The 7,912-nt window shown below is 31.2% G+C and overlaps 1 pseudogene; it reads right to left on the reverse strand.

The window, feature by feature from the left end:
- Positions 1 to 407: 407 nt before the first annotated feature.
- Positions 408 to 2,106, reverse strand: LOC117908198 (annotated as a pseudogene).
- Positions 2,107 to 7,912: the final 5,806 nt, after the last annotated feature.

A 7,912-nucleotide genomic window follows, 5' to 3' on the forward strand; every position in this document is an offset into this window, starting at 1 on the left:
CTAAATATTAATGAATCAAAGCCGAAATTACCATACTTAAAACGTAAAAATAATAACATGCGATTGACTAAATGGATTAACCAAAACTCTAAAAACACTCAAACCAAATATTGATGGATCAAAATTAAAATTACCATACTTAAAACATGAAAATAATAACACGTGATTAACTAAATTAATTAACTAAAATTATAATCAACTACAAAATTTAATATAAAGGGATTAAAATCAAAATTAATGAAATCGGAAACACACAAGCTCATTCAAGCTAAACTAAAAAATAAACTAATTCTAAATTAAATTGGAATTAAAAACATCAACTTCATCTAATAAGATTGATTAAACTATCAAATTAAAATTAAAAATGCATTTAAGCTAAAACAAATTAATAAATAAGTAACTCAAAACTAAACTAAATCGGAATTAGAAACAAGATCTTTACCTAAGAGGTTTAATTAAACAATTGAATTAAAATCATAAACACATTCAAACTATAGACTAAATTAAAACTCAACTAAATTGAAATTTAAAAAATATTAACTTTATCTAATAAAATTAATTAAACTAATGATTTAAAATCAACAAATGCATTTAAACTAAAACAAATTAAGACCAAACTAACTAGAATTAAAAACATAAACTTTATTTGACATGATTATTTAAACTAATGAATTAAAATCACTAACACGCTTAAACTAAAAAGTAGATTAAAACTAAACTAATTTGGGATTAAAAATAATAATAATATAAACTTTATCACAAAGAATTAATTAAACTATTGAATTAAAATTTAAAAAAAAAACTAGGCTAAATAAAAATTCTATATTGAAAACTAACCTGTGAAGTGAAAAAAAAAAAAAAAAAAAAATCCTCTCTTGATGCGTCCAAGTGGCAACCCCATCCCTCTCCGAATCCCTCTGCTGCTCTCCAAAAATTTTGGGCGTCCTCTCCTACAATTGCCATGAGATCTTTTGACAGTGAAACACCCATCTTCCCTACATCATCCTGCTTCTGGTAAACACAGCTAAATGCCTTCTCATCAGCTCCACGATGTGTCCTCATGACATGAACAAGCCCGAACTTGGCCCGCCTCCTGTCCCTATACCTATTAGAAAGTAAAATGGCAACACCTCCAACCCGAAACAAACAATTGGGTATCAACATGGACCTGTAATTCCTAAAATACCAATTTTGAGTGATGTTCTCAGTGCTGACAACAACAGCACAAGTATTCCTATGAACTTGTAAGAAGTCCCTAGCGAGATCAATTGCAATGACTCCAACACTACATCCCATACCCCTTAGATTAAAACTCTTAATATTACCCCTCAATTTGCACTTATTCACAATCATGGCAGAGAGAGAAGGCGTGGGATTAAACCAACTACTGTTCACAAAAAGAATGTCGACGTGCTTAGAATTAATACAAGTATCAGAAAACAGAGCATCCAAAGCACCAAATATTCAACCTCCTCTCGGGCCGCCAACATCGAGGGGCGCGGGAGAGGCAGTGCATTGCTTAAGGCACATAAGTTTCTTTCCTGAAGCCAGAGCACTCCAAGATTTTGTGCTGGAACTCGAGCGTCGACTTGGTGAAGTCGTCGGTGTGTCTGGAGTGGTCCATGAACTGTTGGAATCGGACTTGGAGGTGATCGGGAGGCCGGTAGCACGCGTAATCGACGAGGAAAACAGGAAGAGGAAGTCTCGTGATGTAGACGGTCGTTGCAGAGACTAGAATAGCGGAGCATATGATGACACTCACTAGATTGTACTGGAGATGAAGCCATAGGTGGCGCAGATCATCAAGGTTGGTTTGGAAGGCTTTAGGTTGACGCTCTGTAGAAAATCCAGTAATCTCCGACTGCAATGGATCTGAACCTCCACTGCAGCTCCACCGCCGGGAATCTCCGCAATTTCCCAAATTGAATTCCACCCCAAATCAATGAAATTAAACCCCACAGAAATCAACCCAATTCTGCAACTTAGGTAGGATCGATCAATATGGAAACAAGCTGACTTGTGGCAGCTATGACATAGATTGGCAGACAGATGAGAGAGAAAGAGAGAGAGAAAGGTTTGGATACTGGAGAAGGCAGAGAGGTGCATGGGCTTAGAGAGAGAAAAGAAAGGTAAAATAAATCCTAGACGACAACCACTGTTAACTATTTTGGGGATGCTCGCCGGTGTTGCAACTTCCTCCCCTTTCTTGTAGCCGTGATATCTATTAAAATCTGTGTCATTCTGAATAATGGAATCCCCCCTCTATCCTTGCGTGTTCACTTCATATATTTACTCATTCTTTCAAGGATGGCAGCGTGTTGTCTTTTTTTTTTTTTTTTTTCGAACTCTTGCCATCCTCAAACTCATGGAGAATCAAATCTCACCCATCACTCATACCTGCTTTTGGAAAATCTCTTTTTTTATGCGAGCTACAATCTCCTCTTTCCATCTAGGTGCAACCGCATCCCTTTTCTTCCATGTATGTGCGGCCTTTCACGTGTGGTTCGGAATTTTCATGGATTTTCCATTACACAACCACTTTCATTTTTCAAAAATTCTAGTGATCCTCCTTCCAAAATAGATGCAACTCGTTTCCTCATGCAAAAAAAAGCCAAGAAATATGAGTTAGAAAACTTATAATATAATGAGATAAAATAAAATAAAATAAAAATAATAAAGAAAGCCATACAAGCCACACAAGTCATGTAGGTCATGCAATCATACAAGTCATATAAAAAGTGAGTCTAAAAGTGCCTAAGTGACCTAAGGTGGTGCCTAATGGGCCAAGTGCATCTAAATGGGCCTAGGGTGCCTAAGTAGGCCTAAGTCTAAATTAGGCTTACCAAGAGTCAGAATGGGGTTAGATAAATCCCTTAACCAAAATCCCCAAGGTGACTTAGAAAAGATAGGCTACACGAGTAGTAATGGGCCACCAGGGAATTGCTGTAAAGTACCGAACAAGTACCTAATAGGGCATGTGCTAGGAGTACAAAATGCAGGGTCTACAAAATCCTTGAAGGATTTTGATTGTTTAAAGCAAATAAATTAAAATCTCAAATGTGTGAAATTCTTGAAGAATTTAAAATGCCTCAAAGCAAATTATTCAAAACCTCAAAGCATGTATGCAATCAAGCTATAATGATCCTTATATGGATTGAAGCAATTCAAATGTAAGTGGTGTAATCATCTTAGTGAAAATCTTCTAAAAGAAGGTATATGTGGATGATTTTAATCTTATAAGAACTCTTGAAAAACTCATAAAACAACTAATTATTTAAAGAAGGGATCTAAAATGAAAGATATGAGAAAAAAAAAATTATCTCAACTTGCAGATTGAACATTGTTCAAATGGCGTTTTAGTCCATCAATTAACATACATAGAGAAAATATTAAAGCACTTTTTTTGTAGACAAATCACATCTACTCAATTCCCTCATGGTTGTTCATTCACTTGAAGTGAACAAAGACCCGTTTCATCCTAAAGGAGGAAATAAAAAATGACTTGTTCTAGAAGTACCATATCTCAATGCAATTGGTGCACTGATGTATTTTACAAATTATACTAGACCAAATATAGCCTTCTCTATCAATTTACAAGCAAAATACAATTCTACCCCAACTAAAAAACATTGGAATGGGGTTAAACATATATTACGATACCTTTGTGGAACAAGTGACATGGGGTTATATTATTTAAAAGAATCAAAATTACAATTAATTAGGTATGCAAATGCAGGATATCTTTTAGATCCTCATAAAGCTCAATCTTAGATAAGAGATGTATTTACTTATGGGAGTGTTGCAATATCATGGAGATCGGTTAAGCAAACAATGGTAGCTACTTCCTCAAATTATTCATAAATTTTGGTAATTTAAGAATCTAGTTGTGAATGTGTATGGTTAAGATCTATGATAAAGCATATTTGAGAGTTCTGTGAATTATCCTCTATCAAAGACACTCTAACAATATTATATGAAGACAATATTGCATGTATTGCACAAAGGATATATTAGAGGCGATCAAACCAAGCATATTTTACCAAAGTTATTCTATACACACAAGCTTTAGAAGAGTGTTGAGATTGATGTTCAACAAATAAGATCAAGCAATAATCTAGTAGACATTCACAAAAAGCCCTACCTACTGCAACATCTAAGATGTTTGTATATCAAATCGGAATGCATCAACTCAAATATCATAACATTGAACCATTAAAGCAATATAATCATGTTATCATGAAGGGAAGCATCATCATGGCATGTTAGCATACCGTTCTCTTTTTTTCCATTGTCCAAGTTTTATCCTATTGGGTTTTATTGATAAGGTTTTTAACAAGGCAATTCTAACAATCAACATCTACCTTATTCTTCTTCAGTAGTGATGGTCATTCAAGGAGGAGTGTTATAAATGTATACGGATAATTGTGAATGACCTCATAGTTACCCATAGAGACTTTTTCTATTCCTCATAAATAATTAAATATTGCATGTAATTCTAGTTTTTCCAACTCTTATAAATAGGAAACCTGGATCAATAAAAAAGACACCCCAGAGTTCTCTTATAACTTTATTTGTTTTCTACTTCTTTGTCACTTATCCTTTTACATCTAACAAAATAAAAATTTTAGAAATTATAACTGAATTTAGTCTTAAGTCAACAATCCTAAAAGGAAAAAAAAAACATTTTTAAAGTTGTTTCTAATATAAATACTTTTCCGATCTTGATCCCTAATCACTGATATTACTTGTACCAAAAATGGGGAATAATAAAGAAGGGTGACTCAATAATTCAATAAGGAAAAATAGTTCAATAAGAAGAATCAAGTATATTATAGAATTAAATCATAATATATATCACATCTTTATGAAAATTAAACTAGAAGGTAAACTCTTTTAAGTCAATAATTAAATTGACTTTCTCCGTAAAATATACTTTGCATAATTAGTTCATATTTAGAAGAATTTCGTAAAAAAACATTTTACTTTGACCCATCGATAATAACACTCTGCCTAATATAGTGGGATGTGCAATAGATGGGAATTTGTTCTCTTATAGGTGAATGAAATGATTTCCAATCAATAGTACACCAAAGGTCAATAACACCCTTATTGGTTAAGGTTGCACTATATCACTATCCCATCAAAGGTAGTAAAAGACAACAACTTATCTCCCGTTGGCCAGAAGCATTAATAACTAGAGTTTTAAAAAAATATTATTAATAAATCATAATAATTAAAGAAAAAAATTCACTCACACAATAATCAACAAAATGTATGATATTCCCAAGTTATTTTACAAACCAAGAAACATATCTGACCATATTTCAAAAAATACTACTTGATCTACCTTAGAGAATTCAAACATTTTGGTGCTTTAAAAATAGATGAAAACCACTAATGAATAAAAAAAATTATCCATTGTAGAATATTAAACCTTACTTCAAAGAAGTTACTCAAATTTCTGAAAAACTTAATCCACACCTAACATAAACATAAATAAAAATAATAACTTTTATTATTGATTAATTATCTATAACAAAAGTTTTGTCACTACAAATAAAATAATAACCTACAAACTTTCTCCATTTTTTAAAAATTAAATTTTTTTTAACAATATTATTATCATTTCATTTTCCACAATTACATTAATTATATTTATTGAATTAATAATATTAATATTATTTTGTTCTATTTTCTATTTTCTTTTCCTTACTGCTCCATAACACAAATCTCATTATTACTTTATCATTTTCTTCACATACAACTTTTCTTTATTCCCTCTTTTTTTTTTCTTCTCTTCTTGATCACACAACCACTTTCCTCATTTCCTTTTTTCTTTTTTTTTTCTTTTTTTTCCATTTGTAGATATGCATAATAGCCACCTCATTGCAACCATAAAAAATGCCTTATTTCCATCAATCCAACCACTAGGTAACACTTGACTTCTTTTTTTTTTTCATTTTCAGTCAATTTGTATGACTAATTCAATGTTTAGAAACTCGATGACCATTTAAATTGATTAAAATCACCTATTTAATTTAATTTAATATCCAACAATAATCTTGTTTCTATATATATATATATTACAATAAAATAATTTTTTTACATAATCATTAAAATAAAACTCAAATATTAAATCTAAAAACCCTACTCTCTTTAAGCAAAAAAACCTATGCAGAAGAGTCACTAGTATAATATATATATTAAAGTTTTTCTTTCTTTTTTCCTACTAATTTCATATTTAAACAACTATTAATCTCATATTTAAAGAAATAGAAAAGAATCTCAAAAATAAATAACACATGAAGAACTTACCTTGAATTTTAGAATGAAACAAATACAAAATTTTCTTCTTTTCTAACTCTAAAAATCAAATTTTTCTAGAGAACTTCCTATTAAAGTGTTTGGGATATTCATTGAATTTATTGTTCAAATATTTTAAATAGTTTTGAATCAATTTGAGCTAGTTTACGACTAGCTTCATATTGTATTTATTAGTTAAGGCCATTCATGTATTGGACTTTCGGTTTTGATAAGTGAAATGATCCTAGTGCCCTTGGCCTCCAAGTTCGGGTGTCACAAATAGATACATAAGTTTGAAGAATTCGTAATGTTTGGTTCTTGGAAAGTTTAAGGGAAAATGTGAGGAAATAAAAAATAAAAAGAAAGAAAAAAGGAAGAAAATGATTTAAAGTCAATAAATTATTTTTGTGTTACTCATTTAACTTATTTTAATATTTTTATATATAAATATTAAATAATGTGAAAATGCATAAGTTTCGAAGTAATTTTAGTAATATTCGATTTTCTTTTGTATTGTTATAATGAAATCAAACCTCAGAAAATCATTTTTGTTATAACAAAGGGAAAGAAGAAGAAGAAAATACGAAAGAGATGATGGATTGCATAGGAAAAACTGAATTGATTTTTATTAGGGGTACCTCCCTTTTATAGGGAGTCACAAAAGATATATATGGATGATCATCCTCAAATTACTGTATTGTACAAAATCTCATAATTTATAACACTCCCCCTTGGTTGATCATAAGAATATGATAACTGCTTCATTAAAAACTTTGCCAGTAAAACCTAATGGGACAAAACTTGGATGAAGGAAAAAAAGAGTGCAGTATATCCATATTAGTTTTCTCTCCCTCATGTAAATATGATTATGGTTTATTCAATACTTCAATTAGTAGATCTCTTAACCTTCGTATTTCGATGTCATACCTTAACATTTTCAATGTGGTCAAAGGTAACACCTTTGTGAATTGATCTACTAGTTTATTGCATGACCAAATCTGCTAAACATCAATTTCACCTTTCTACTGGAGCTCTTGGTGTAGAAGAATTCAGGGAAAATATTCTTAGTTCTATCATCTTTTATGAATACTTTTTAATTTGTGCAATACAAGTAGGATTATCTTCATGTAACTTGGTTACATTGCCTCTGATGGAAGGTAGTCCACATGTTTCTTGAATATGTTGAATCATTGACCTTAGGCATTTGCATTCGCGACTTGCTTCATGAATTATAAGAATTTTCGAATGATTTGAAGAGGTGGTTACCATTGTTTTTTTTACTGATCTCCAAGATATTGTCGTACTACCATAAGTAAAGACATATCTCGTTTGAGATTAAGCTTTATAAGGATTCGAAAGATATCTTGCATCTACATATCCAATCAATTGTGATTTTGATTCTTTTGAATAATATAAGCCCATGTCACTTGTTCCACAAAGGTATCACAATATATGTTTAATCACATTTCAATGCCTTTTAGTTGGGGCATAACTATATCTTGCTAGCAAGTTGGTATAGAATGCTATGTTTGGTCTAGTACAATTTGCAAGATACATTAGTGCACCAATTACATTGAGATATGGTTCTTCTAGACCAAGCAATTTTTCA

This window comes from Vitis riparia, chromosome 19 (genome assembly GCF_004353265.1).
Source record: "Vitis riparia cultivar Riparia Gloire de Montpellier isolate 1030 chromosome 19, EGFV_Vit.rip_1.0, whole genome shotgun sequence".
In the NCBI taxonomy this organism is placed as follows: Eukaryota; Viridiplantae; Streptophyta; class Magnoliopsida; order Vitales; family Vitaceae; genus Vitis; species Vitis riparia.